Source organism: Salvelinus fontinalis, chromosome 17 (genome assembly GCF_029448725.1).
Source record: "Salvelinus fontinalis isolate EN_2023a chromosome 17, ASM2944872v1, whole genome shotgun sequence".
NCBI classification, from domain to species: domain Eukaryota; kingdom Metazoa; phylum Chordata; class Actinopteri; order Salmoniformes; family Salmonidae; genus Salvelinus; species Salvelinus fontinalis.
In genome coordinates this window covers 17,588,427-17,602,420 of record NC_074681.1, presented here as the reverse complement: position 1 = coordinate 17,602,420, position 13,994 = coordinate 17,588,427, and the positions used below count along the sequence as shown (strand labels likewise).

At 48.3% G+C, this 13,994-nt stretch overlaps 1 protein-coding gene across 5 annotated transcripts in view; it reads right to left on the bottom strand.

Moving 5' to 3' along the window:
- LOC129813876 (uncharacterized) overlaps nt 1-13,321 on the bottom strand; it is a 224,808-nt gene extending 211,487 nt beyond the window's left edge. For 4 of the 5 annotated variants that reach the window (XM_055866465.1, XM_055866468.1, XM_055866466.1 and 1 more), the window contains exon 1: nt 13,231-13,321. The gene's annotated coding sequence lies outside the window, so the exon portion shown is untranslated. The remainder of the gene's footprint in view (nt 1-13,230) is intronic. The other variant, XM_055866467.1, reaches the window with a different exon arrangement.
- Nucleotides 13,322-13,994: the final 673 nt, after the last annotated feature.

Here is a 13,994-nt window from a genome sequence, read left to right as displayed (position 1 = left end):
GTGTCTTTATAAAATGATTCCCGCATTCAATAAATCAGGGATCAAATGGATAAGGTAGGCTACTTCAAAGCAAGGTATCTAACTAAACATGTTTATATATAAGGCTTAAATATTCATGTTTCAGGGGAGATCTATGCACAGCATGTTATTTGTCAGTTAGGCTATTCTTGGAATATTTTTTACGTTGTCGCAATTACATGGTTACTGTTTAATAGAGGGAAATACCAGTTTTCCAACGGTGCAGATTTATTTAGGCTCGACTTGACGTGACTCGATACATGACCCATTCAAATTTATTTTCAATCAAATGTATTTATAAAGCCTTTTTACACCAGCAGATTTCACAAAGTGCTATACAGAAACCCAGCCTAAAACCCCAGACGGCAAGCAATGCAGATGTAGAAGCACGGTGGCTAGGAAAAACTCCCTAGAAAGGCAGGAACCTAGAAAGAAACCTATAGAGGAACCAGGCTCTGATGGGTGGCCAGTCCTCTTCGTGCCGGGTGGAGATTAAAAGAGTACATGGCCATTAAGGCCATATTGTTCTTCAAGATGTTCAAACGTTCATAGGTGACCAGCAGGGTCAAATAATAATCACAGTGGTTGTAGAGGGTGCAACAGATGGCTGAGGAGTAAATGTCAGTTGACCCATTCTACTTGGGACTCGACTTGAGACTCGGACCTTGTGACTTGCTTGTGACTCAAACAATAGTGACTTGGTTCCACCTTTGTACACTTCCATCACACACACACTTCTGGGTGAGCCCCCATTGCGAGGTACGCACCCTCTCTCCCTATACAATGACGTCTCCAGCAGAGCGGACCACTGTACATTTTCATGAGGAAATCCTCCATAATCCGAGCGGCAAGCGAGACAGCTGTTTCACGTCCATCTCAGAAAGCACGAAGGGGCTGGGTGCCCCGCGTGCCTGCCACACTCCAGCCCCACAACTCTAACATACATGCTCCAGCCACAAAAGAGACCTCCTCCCTGGGCTTGGCACAGTGGGCCAGCTGCATCCTCCCACACTGTGTTCAGGAGAAGGCAGAACAGCCAGAGTCGCCTATGTACAATCAGACCATTCCAAGCTCCAGCAGCAACAGCAACAGCAGCAGCATCCAACCCTGAGGAGAACAGGCTCCTCCACATCCATTTCTATAAAAGGGGACCCAAGGGAATGACTATGTGTTTCTGCTTCACAGGCTTGACTGGGAGAAGAGTCACAGCAGAGTGTTATAATGCATGTCTTGAACTGTCACTTCTATATGTAGAGACATTGGGGAAGATCTCTGTCTGTCAGGTTTAAACATATCTGTGACTGCAGAAGAGTCAAAGGCTGCTATATGGCTTCAACAGTTAGACTTCAATAAGGTGACACCAGGGAGGCACAATGTTAATTCTATTTTCTGACTGAAGAGCATGAGTGAGTGAGTAAGTCTGGGTATCCCTGGCAACATGGGACTCAGAAGCCCCATTTCCCCCACAACAATTGGAGTGGGAATATGAGCATTAAATAATCTCTCTCTGAGATGACTTCAGGGAACACTGTGAGTGTTCAACAGAGGGGCTATTCCAACAGAGGGGCTAGGCGTCTAGTTCGTTTTGCTAAATTGATTGCTAATGAATTGGTGTCAGGGTGTTAGACTGTAGGTCTTCAATACTATTTGGTTTGGTATAAGTAAGGGAATACAATAAATTGATTAGCCCTCCCCCGTTAACAGTGCAGTCCCAGCTCGGCTCCAAGTCTTTAACAGACATTTTGTTGAATAAGAGCCTTGGGGTGCTGTGTCTTATACCCTCTGTTAAACGTCTACAGAGAGTAGCCTGAGGAGAAGATGCATGATTCGAGAGTCTCCCTCCATTGTCTATGAGTGACTGCCACTCGGCTCTCTAAGAAAAAATTACTTTTTAATTTATGTGGACAGCAAAACACTTTAGCTCCACTTGAGATAACGTCTGTAATGCTGTTATAGGGGCAACGCTCTGGAATCACAGCAAAGGAGGTTTCCGATTCGCAGGGCTGGATCTGCATGACCTCACCGCTCTCGAACACTTCCTCTCTCTATGTCTCGTTCCCTCACTCTCACCTTGGCCCTTCTATCTCAATCTTGGTGTCCATCCATCTCTCTCCCTTCATCTGTCTCCTCCCTCCACTGTCTGTTGTAATAAACAGTAATGTCCGGTAATGGGAGGTGGTGAGTGCTCGCTGTCACAACAGCAGCACCTCTCTTTCAGCCTCCCCTCTCCTAGCCGCTTTATAGCTGACATAAGTCACTGAGTCAATGTGTCAGGTCTATCCACACATGGCTACCCTTCCTCTTTCCTTCTCCCCCCCCCCTCTCTCTCGCGCTCTCTCTCGCTCCCTCTCTCTCTCTCTCTCACTCCCCCTCTCTCTCTCGCTCTCCCTACTCCCTCTTAGTGGCTCACTCAGGGTATTTATAAGAGCTTGTTGGTGTAAACAATTACGAGCTTAATGCTGACAAAGATTGTTGTGCTTTGTTTTAACCAAATTAGCAGAGAGCATTTGTCTGATGTCTGATGTCCCTTGAGGTATTCCCACAAGATCTTTCGTTGCTAGGGCAAAGCCGGGTCAAAACTGGATGTGTAAGCACAGGAAAAACTGTGCACACAGCCAAACACAGAAATACACGTAAACAAAACAAATCCACACAGGCATAGTCACCCAAACATATATGCTTTATCTACAGGTATTAAATCACAAGAACATATTCTAAAATCGCCTTCCTGTGTGTTCCATATACAGCACACTGATACATCAGTAAAATACATGGTGTGCTTCATACTGCTGTGATTAAAGGGATTATATGGGGTGTCATGACGTTGGCCTGAGTGGGGGAGGTTTATGACCCCCATAATTACCCCCCCCCCCCTGTTTCTCTCCCTAGTCTATAGAGTTGACTCTTGAAAAAGCCCTTTGTTAATATAGAGATTCTGGTGACATCAAAAGATGGGAAACGGAACCATATTTCGGTAATCCAACCAGTTGAAAATATGCGTTGGGACTTAATGAATATGATGTCAGTTCAGTTGGTGTCTGAGACATGATTACTGATGATAGGACGACATAAACTGTATCTTGGGAAGTCTACACATTCTAGTTATCAGATTCACATGGAATTGATGTGCAATTTAAATGTTTAAATATTAAACTATTTGTGAAAAGATTAAATGTCATTTTAGCTTCCAAATGAGAGAATTGGGTTTTCATGAGTGAACTATGCTCAACTCAGTGGCCCTGCCCATGTGAACATACATTGGTTATAAACTATGAAACACGCCCTTCTCTCCCCTCCTATATGAAGCCCTTGACGAAAATGTAACTTTCTGTTCCGAGGACAGTCCTACGTTAAAAGGGCTCAGATAATAAGCTGTTCCAAGGACGTGTGGACTTGAGGTCCCAACGTTGAAAGGACAAAGACCACCTACAGAACTAAGCCAAACTTAAAGAACCTAACGAAATTGCATCGAATTTCATGTGAAGGTGACGACCTACATGCCGGAAGGATGAATTTCGACTATAACAGCCAGAATATAGCATGAGCATATTGCATGGCAACTTGGTATGAACTTTGAACTCTTATTCACTAAAAAAGAGCTACCCCCTCCGCCCGCTAAACGTGGGCTAGGAGAGGACGGACAGAGTATCCATTCTACCACGATTCAGTTCACCACTAGACATTCTTCAGAGGACCAGAGATCCATAAAGGACAAACCGACCTTCCATCGACGACCAATCTACCAAAGCGCAGCTCAGAGTAAATATTTATTGCATTCTCCTTTTTCAAATGGGCGGTTATTTAGAATGCATAAGATTCTGTATTTACGATAGCATAGCTTCTCCCTTTGTTACTCAGTCTTCCCGCTCTTTCACTCAAACCCAAACCCCTCTCTTTGTGTAACCAGCCGTCGTATCTGTTCCGTCCACCAGGGACGTTTTCTTTATGTAGTTTTGATGGAATTAGAATTATGCCATCTGCAGAGGCTTATTTAAGTGATAATGCCCAAGAAGCCGGTGTTTGGAGGATATATTGGCACAGGTGTTGTTAGGCCCGAGACGAAGTCGAGTGCTGGCAAACCGTGCCAATATATCTTCCAAACACCGGCTTCCAGGGCATTATCACTTTTATACAACGGGTTACCAACATACTCAAATAATGATTGACATATTTTCATTAAAAACATTATTTTGATGAATGTATTCATATTATTTCATCCTTCCACAAGATATAGTTCCGAAACAAATCTAGGGTTGCTACCCAAGCAGGCTAGTCATTAGTTCTATTGGTTCAATTGCATGAGTCAGTCGTTCAGTCTTTTAGTTCTGTATCTACGTACGCGACCCAGTCCTTCGTTCTAAATGTTCCATTGCCATACTGACTGGCAACGTTCTTATCCCTTGCTTGCTAGCTAGCCAACTACGGCTAACTTACAGTCACGTCCAGTGGCGACCTGCCCCACCTGTTTTGAGCACCACATTTTCAGCAAAAGAAAATGTGCATGTTATTTTGACATGAATTTGTATCACATATCAGTTTGAAAACAATATAAAAATATATATATATATCATTTAGTTAATAAAGCCACATACAAACATGGTCTCTTTTTTGTTTTCTTGAGTAAAGCAGCTCCAAAATGCAGGTGTTTCAGCCTAGCTCAGTGATTTCTGTGGAGGTGGGGCCAGCAGAAAATACGGAGTGTTGCGTTGTAATTGCCTAAGTGTTCTGTCACTCATATGGACACTACGTCACCGCCAAGTCTAAGGGTAGAGCTAGAAAATTCAAGCCCCTTGGGTGCTGCCATAGAGTTACATTAGAAGTGCCCATCAAATAAGACTCAAGGTCATTGTCCACAGATACAATGACGTCAAATCACATTACATGTACAGTAGCTTTCATTGGACTGATCATGTCAACATCATACTTTCAAAATCTTAGCTAGCAGTCATCAAGATTCAAGTCGACAATCTACTGGCAAATCCTTTTTAATCCTTGTCATATGAAGAGAAATAATGAAGAGAAATTATAGATAAAACGTATGGGTTATCATTGGCCATTGGATATAAACATTACACAACAAGTTGGGAATCACAAATTCAACAATGAGTGGTTTGAAAGGAATCAGTGGCTAACTGCAAGCATTGCAAAGCAATCCTTAGCCTGCTTTCAGTGGAGTGGCTGTGTGGTTCCAAGTCTACGATTAAGGGTCTCTTTTCCTAATTTAAAATTATAAACATTCAACATTGGCCATGTTGTCAATGAAGCAGGATTTGTGCCGCACTCAAAACAACTGTGTAACGGCTTTCGTCGGTAGAAGGAGAGGAGGACCAAAGCGCAGCGTGGTGCGTATCCATAATTTATTAGAATACTTCTCAATATGAACAAAAACAATAAACAGACGAAAAACCAACGAAGCTACAGTCCCGAACTAGTGAACACAGAAAAAACCAGGAACACACGAACAGGAACAATCACCCACAAACCAACAGTGAAAACAGGCTACATTAATATGGTTCCCAATCAGAGACAATGCAAAACACCTGCCTCTGATTGAGAACCATATCAGGCCAAATGACAAACCTCAACATAGAAACACATAACATAGACTGCCCACCCCAACTCACGCCCTGACCATACTAACTAAAGACAAAAACAAAGGAAAATAAAGGTCAGAACGTGACAGTATCCCCTCCCCCCCAAATGTGCGGACTCCGGCCGCAAAACCTGAACCTATAGGGGAGAGTCTGGGTGGGCGTCTGTCCGCGGTGGCGGCTCTGGCGCGGGACGTGGACCCCACTTAACCATAGTTTTAGTCCGCTTCAACCGCCCCCGTGGCCTCTTACGAGCGGCGCTCCTTGCCGCCGACCTCTGACTGGGGACCCTAGCCATGGGTCCCGAATGGACGGGAGATTCCGGCAGCACCGGAGTAAAGGACAACTCCGGCAGCGCCGGACAGGCGGGAGTCTCCGGCAGCGCCGGAGTGAAAGGCAATTCCGGCATCGTCGGCTTAACAGGCAGCTCTGGCAACTCCTGGCTAACTGACGGCTCTGGCAGGTCCTGGCTGACTGACGGCTCTGGCAGGTCCTGGCTGACTGACGGCTCTGGCAGGTCCTGGCTGACTGACGGCTTTGGCAGGTCCTGGCTGACTGACGGCTCTGGCAGGTCCTGGCTGACTGACGGCTTTGGCAGGTCCTGACTGGCGTGCGGCTCTGGCGGCTCCTGACTGGCGGGCGGCTCTGGCGGCTGCTGACTGGCGGGCGGCTCTGGCGGCTCCTGACTGGCGGGCGGCTCTGGCGGCTCCTGACTGGCGGGCGGCTCTGGCGGCTCCTGACTGGCGGGCGGCTCTGGCGACTCCTGACTGGCGGGCGGCTCTGACGGCTCAGGACAGACGGGCGGCTCTGACGGCTCAGGACAAATGGGCGGCTCTGACGGCTCAGGACAGACAGGCGGCTCTGACGGCTCAGGACAGACGGGCGGCTCTGACGGCTCAGGACAGACAAGCGGCTCAGACGGCGCTGGGCAGACGGGCAGCGCTGGGCAGACAGGCAGCACAGGCGGCGCTGGGCAGACGGACAGCTCAGATGGCGCTGGGCAGACGGGCTGCGCAGGCAGCGCTGGACAGACGGGCACACCTGTAGGGAGGAGACGGAGAGACAGCCTGGTGCGTTGGGCTGCCACAGGACCCACCGGGCTGGGGAGACCTACAGGAGGCTTGGTGTTGGGAGGAAGCACCTGAAGGACCGGGCTGTGCGTGAGCACTGGAGCTCTGGTGCGCAGCCTTGGCACCACTCCCCCAGGCTGGAATACTACTCTAGCCCGAACCCTCCAGAGTGCAGGCACAGGTTGAACCGGGCTATGGGTGAGCACTGGAGATCTAGTGCCTACTACACGCACCTCTCCCTTGGGCTCCACTCCCACATTTGCCCGGTACGAGCGGAGCACAGGCATAGGACGCACTGCACCCTCCCAGCGCCCCGGAGACACAGCACGCAGAACCGGCGCAGGATACCCTGGACCGAAACGGCATACCGGAGACCAGACACGCTGAGCAGGCACAAAACGCCCTGGCTGGATGCCCACACTCGCATGACACTTTCGGGGGGCTGCCCTATAGTGCACCGGGCTATGGGCACGTACTGGCGACACCGTGCGCTTAACAGCATAACACGGTGCCTGACCAGTAACGCGCTGCTTATAATAAGCACGAGGAGTGAGCTCAGGTCTGCTACCTGGCTTAGGCACCCTCCCCGTGCGCCCCCCCCCCCCCCCCCCCCCCCCCCAAAAAAATTGGGGGCTGCCTCTCCTACCTGTAGCGCTGCCGTGCAGCCTCCTCATATCGCTGGCTCCTCTCTCCAGCTGCCTCTGCTCTCCTAGCTGCCTCCACCTGTTCCCATGGGAGGCGATCCCTTCCAGCCAGGATCTCCTCCCATGTGTAGCAGCCCTTGCCTTCCAAAACGTCTTCCCATGTCCATTCCTCCTTCTTGCGCTGCTCTTGCTGCCGCTGCCTGTTACCACGCTGCTTGGTCCTTTGTGATGGGTGATTCTGCAACGGCTTTCGTCGGTAGAAGGAGAGGAGGACCAAAGCGCAGCGTGGTGCGTATCCATAATTTATTAGAATACTTCTCAATATGAACAAAAACAATAAACAGACGAAAAACCAACGAAGCTACAGTCCCGAACTAGTGAACACAGAAAAAAACAGGAACACACGAACAGGAACAATCACCCACAAACCAACAGTGAAAACAGGCTACATTAATATGGTTCCCAATCAGAGACAATGCAAAACACCTGCCTCTGATTGAGAACCATATCAGGCCAAATGACAAACCTCAACATAGAAACACATAACATAGACTGCCCACCCCAACTCACGCCCTGACCATACTAACTAAAGACAAAAACAAAGGAAAATAAAGGTCAGAACGTGACAGTATCCCCTCCCCCCCAAATGTGCGGACTCCGGCCGCAAAACCTGAACCTATAGGGGAGAGTCTGGGTGGGCGTCTGTCCGCGGTGGCGGCTCTGGCGCGGGACGTGGACCCCACTTAACCATAGTTTTAGTCCGCTTCAACCGCCCCCGTGGCCTCTTACGAGCGGCGCTCCTTGCCGCCGACCTCTGACTGGGGACCCTAGCCATGGGTCCCGAATGGACGGGAGATTCCGGCAGCACCGGAGTAAAGGACAACTCCGGCAGCGCCGGACAGGCGGGAGTCTCCGGCAGCGCCGGAGTGAAAGGCAATTCCGGCATCGTCGGCTTAACAGGCAGCTCTGGCAACTCCTGGCTAACTGACGGCTCTGGCAGGTCCTGGCTGACTGACTGCTCTGGCAGGTCCTGGCTGACTGACGGCTCTGGCAGGTCCTGGCTGACTGACGGCTTTGGCAGGTCCTGGCTGACTGACGGCTCTGGCAGGTCCTGGCTGACTGACGGCTTTGGCAGGTCCTGACTGGCGTGCGGCTCTGGCGGCTCCTGACTGGCGGGCGGCTCTGGCGGCTCCTGACTGGCGGGCGGCTCTGGCGGCTCCTGACTGGCGGGCGGCTCTGGCGGCTCCTGACTGGCAGGCGGCTCTGGCGGCTCCTGACTGGCGGGCGGCTCTGGCGACTCCTGACTGGCGGGCGGCTCTGACGGCTCAGGACAGACGGGCGGCTCTGACGGCTCAGGACAAATGGCCGGCTCTGACGGCTCAGGACAGACAGGCGGCTCTGACGGCTCAGGACAGACGGGCGGCTCTGACGGCTCAGGACAGACAAGCGGCTCAGACGGCGCTGGGCAGACGGGCAGCGCTGGGCAGACAGGCAGCACAGGCGGCGCTGGGCAGACGGACAGCTCAGATGGCGCTGGGCAGACGGGCAGCGCAGGCGGCGCTGGACAGACGGGCACACCTGTAGGGAGGAGACGGAGAGACAGCCTGGTGCGTTGGGCTGCCACAGGACCCACCGGGCTGGGGAGACCTACAGGAGGCTTGGTGTTGGGAGGAAGCACCTGAAGGACCGGGCTGTGCGTGAGCACTGGAGCTCTGGTGCGCAGCCTTGGCACCACTCCCCCAGGTTGGAATACTACTCTAGCCCGAACCCTCCAGAGTGCAGGCACAGGTTGAACCGGGCTATGGGTGAGCACTGGAGATCTAGTGCCTACTACACGCACCTCTCCCTTGGGCTCCACTCCCACATTTGCCCGGTACGAGCGGAGCGCAGGCATAGGACGCACTGCACCCTCCCAGCGCCCCGGAGACACAGCACGCAGAACCGGCGCAGGATACCCTGGACCGAAACGGCATACCGGAGACCAGACACGCTGAGCAGGCACAAAACGCCCTGGCTGGATGCCCACACTCGCATGACACTTTCGGGGGGCTGCCCTATAGTGCACCGGGCTATGGGCACGTACTGGCGACACCGTGCGCTTAACAGCATAACACGGTGCCTGACCAGTAACGCGCTGCTTATAATAAGCACGAGGAGTGAGCTCAGGTCTGCTACCTGGCTTAGGCACCCTCCCCGTGTGCCCCCCCCCCCCCCCCAAAAAAAAAAAAAAATTGGGGGCTGCCTCTCCTACCTGTAGCGCTGCCGTGCAGCCTCCTCATATCGCTGGCTCCTCTCTCCAGCTGCCTCTGCTCTCCTAGCTGCCTCCACCTGTTCCCATGGGAGGCGATCCCTTCCAGCCAGGATCTCCTCCCATGTGTAGCAGCCCTTGCCTTCCAAAACGTCGTCCCATGTCCATTCCTCCTTCTTGCGCTGCTCTTGCTGCCGCTGCCTGTTACCACGCTGCTTGGTCCTTTGTGATGGGTGATTCTGCAACGGCTTTCGTCGGTAGAAGGAGAGGAGGACCAAAGCACAGCGTGGTGCATATCCATAAGTTATTGGAATACTTCTCAATATGAACAAAAACAATAAACAGACGAAAAACCAATGAAGCTACAGTCCCGAACTAGTGAACACAGAAAAAACCAGGAACACACAAACAGGAACAATCACCCACAAACCAACAGTGAAAACAGGCTACCTTAATATGGTTCCCAATCAGAGACAATGCAAAACACCTGCCTCTGATTGAGAACCATATCAGGCCAAATGACAAACCTCAACATAGAAACACATAGCATAGACTGCCCACCTCAACTCACGCCCTGACCATACTAACTAAAGAAAAAAACAAAGGAAAATAAAGGTCAGAACGTGACAAACTGTTAACTCGGAACTGCAAAATATGACTAGTGATTTCAAGACAACTGGGAAATCGGGAAAAATGAGCTACGAATGGGAAAATATGTTTTGAACTTTCATCCAGCACGGAATTGTAAATCTGGAACTCGAGCCTCTTTCTAGAGCTATGACCTGAAGATCACTGACGTCATCATGATTCTCCCGTTTTTTTCAGAGTTCCCATCCTCACCCTAATAATTTGGTCTATTTACCCCTCTTAATTTCACCTACTGTTTGATTTGGTGGTGCACATGTAGCCTATAACCTGTTTTTGAGAATGTAATCATTGAATATTGTAAGAGCTTTCATTTTCTGCTTATATGCCCCTTTATTTATCTGACAGTTCTGACTTGGTGTACAGGGAAAACACTGTAAGAACGGCCCATGTTCTGAATTCTGTTGCTGTACATTTCAAAAGTGCTGAACAAATAGTTTTATTGACTACGTCCGTCCTAGCTCCCTCATTAATGTCTTAATCAAAGGTACGGATTGCCTCTTATCAGCTTGTCGTCCCCTTATGCCATATTTTGTACATCTCAATTGTCAGGAAAAAAACACATTTGTTTAAGCACGTCAGCCATATCAGCTATGTTTTTTTTAAATGCAGTAAATGAGGCTGAATGAACTGTTTTGCTGCCAAACAATCCTCCGCTGATAGCCAGGTGTAGCAGTGGTAAGGTGATGGTACTGCTGTTGGGACTCTGCTGTTGGGACAGCTTTATGTAGGCTGTAACAGTTTGTGGGCACCGTTTATCACCGTTATAGTGCAATTAATGTATTGTTTAGTGTTGTGTTGTGTTGTGTAGTGGCTTTGCTGGCATTCATCCCACGTTTTGGGGGGGGGGGGGGGGCACCAGGATTTACATGCTAAAATCGCCACTGGTCACGTCAAACAGTGCAGACAGAATAACAACAGTAGCTGCATCTGTTTAAGCTGTTTTCTTGTGACATTTATTTAGATACATCCATAACAATGAGCTAATGAGGCACGGTTTCGCCTGGAATAGAACATGTGCTCTCTTGTCAGGACTGTTGTTCAGAGGAGCTAGCCAACAACACAGCTAACACAATCACTTCAAACTGAAGCTGGAAAGACAGCAAACTAGCTGCACTTCGTTTCGTTTTACCTTTTTTCAATTGACATTTCTTTGTATGTATCCATAAAAATTATGCCAGATGATTCATGATTTCAACTGGCTGAGAAAGGCTGCCTGACTCTCTCTCTCATCCTGACCCCTACATGTCCATTACTATGGGACAATTGGAGATCGAATTAGAATATTGAAACAATGTTGCAAATGTCGGAGGCAGACAGAGGAGAGAGTCTAATCCTAAATGCTGATTGGTTAAAAGCGCATTCCAGGGGGTGTCTATTCCACAATTTACCACCAGATAAATATATTGCTTTAAAATGCCTATTTACTCTGTTCCATCTGACTGCGCAATCGACTGTCTCCAGGCAGGCAAGTTATGTGGCAGGCAAGTGCATGTTGTCCAAAAGAAATGTGAGATAATGTGCTTTAAACCAATCAGCATTTAGGATTAGACTCTCCACTGTATAAATTAAAAGCAGGCAAGGGCTTTACAACATCAAAAACATAGCATACTATTACACCCACAGCCCACTTTACTGTACACATACACTACATATACAGTCGTGAAACACAGCAAATAAAACACATTGACATTCAAACATTACAAATTGTGGATAGCCTACTGCTAGAGGGCAATCATAAATCTCAGAAAATGTTTGTCACAGAATCAAATAAAATCAAATAAAAAAGGACACTCAAACGCGCGCACATGCACACACACACACACACACACACACACACACACACACACACACACACACATATATATATATATATATATATATATATATATCACAAGAGGTTGGTGGAACCTTAATTGGGGAGGACGGGCTCGTGATAAGGAGGATTGATATGAAATAAATCAAACACATGGTTCCAATGTGTTTCATTCCATTCGCTCCGTTCTGGCCATTATTAGTATGAGCTGTCCTCCCCTCAGCAGTTTCCTGTGATATCTATCTATCTATACATATATATATAGACGTACATACACTCAACACTGAACACTGGCCACATTACCATGTCAGACACAGCCGCAAACACAACACTGTCTTGTAAGCGTGCGCTCTCAGTAGCCAAACACTTGTCATTACCGATTTAGTACGAATAATATATGACTGCAATTAAGTCGGTTTTATGAAGCGATACTGTGCCGATCACCTTCATTAGGGACGCACTGATCCTCATAGACATTGCGCATGCGGCAGGTAAAATATTTGCCTCGCACACACTGGGGTGTCAGACAGTGTCTGTATTTGGTACGTCTGCTGCTACCCCGCGGATCTTTTAACGTGACAGATAGAAATCCGCGTGCACTATCTGCTTGAACTCTCAGTCATGGGAAATTTGATTCTGCTCTGGTCCGTCTCTCCCAAGTGACCCCGAGACGTGCGCGTGCCCTGTTCACTTAATGGAGTTATGCTATTGTAATAGATGAAATGTATGATCAAATACCCTAACATATGTGCTTCAATGTCTAAATGCAGTGCACTCGTAACCTAATTCAGCCAAATTACATGTAGGTGTGTCAGGTCTGAAACCATTCAAGAGACGTTGGCTATTGTTCATGAAATTGCCCGAAATAAAGTGGAGTAGTCGACTCTTCAGCCCAGCAATTACGCACAAACAAGGTTCACTATAAAACCACCAAATGATTCATCTCGAATACACGTTTTTCAAGCAAGCCATCAAAGATAATCACATGTTTTGCGTTAATATCGTTTCGTCTATAATTTGCAAGTGCCTAATATAATGCATTCAGACTGACAAAGAAATCATGCATTCGAAATCTCAAACGTTAAAAAAAATCGGTTTCATCATCATGTGCTGCTATAATATCCCGCGCGAAAATTCTTACCTCGCCTCAGCGCGCGGCATGCGTGATTACCTTGTATGAAATTAAGGATTCATTTACCTTCAGAGTTCGGTCTTGAAGGAACTGTCTGAAGTTTCTGGCGTGTCGTTGTATCTGCATGTCTCTCGTGAGAAGAACTGAGTCAAATGTGAACAGGGCAAACGCTGTTATCGCATCTCTCTCTCTCTCTCTCTCTCTCTCTCTCTCTCTCTCTCTCAAATAATAACACGGCTGTCTTAAAATCTCTCATCACGTACACTCTCGCTCTTTCTTTCTCTGGCCGTCTCCTTTCTCTGACTAACAGTTCACCACTATTTTTTTTCAGGTCATCATCATTACAGTAGCCTGTCCGTTAACTGACCATCGTCATCAACATCGTCATCATCATCATCATCATCATCATCATCATCAGTAAAATAATAAAAACATAGCTTCATGTAGCTTCAGCTTCAAACATAGCTTCTACACCTGCATTACTAGCTGTTTGGGGTTTTAGGCTGGGTTTCTGTACAGCACTTCGAGATATTAGCTGATGTACGAAGGGCTATATAAAATAAACTTGATTGATTGATTGATTGATAATCAACATATTGTCATTTTCATGTTTTTGTATCTATTTTTATGTTCATATTGAATAACTAGCCCCCAGTTCCTGTTGAAGGCAGAGAGAGCCCTGGTTCTGCATTTCCATTAGAAAAGTAGGAGAGACTATTCCTCCTCCATTACATAAACACAATCCAGCAAGATGACAGATCATGAAAGGACTGATTTATCCACTGGGGAGAGATTCTGTGTGTGTGCACTCTGCTCTGCGCTCTGTCTAT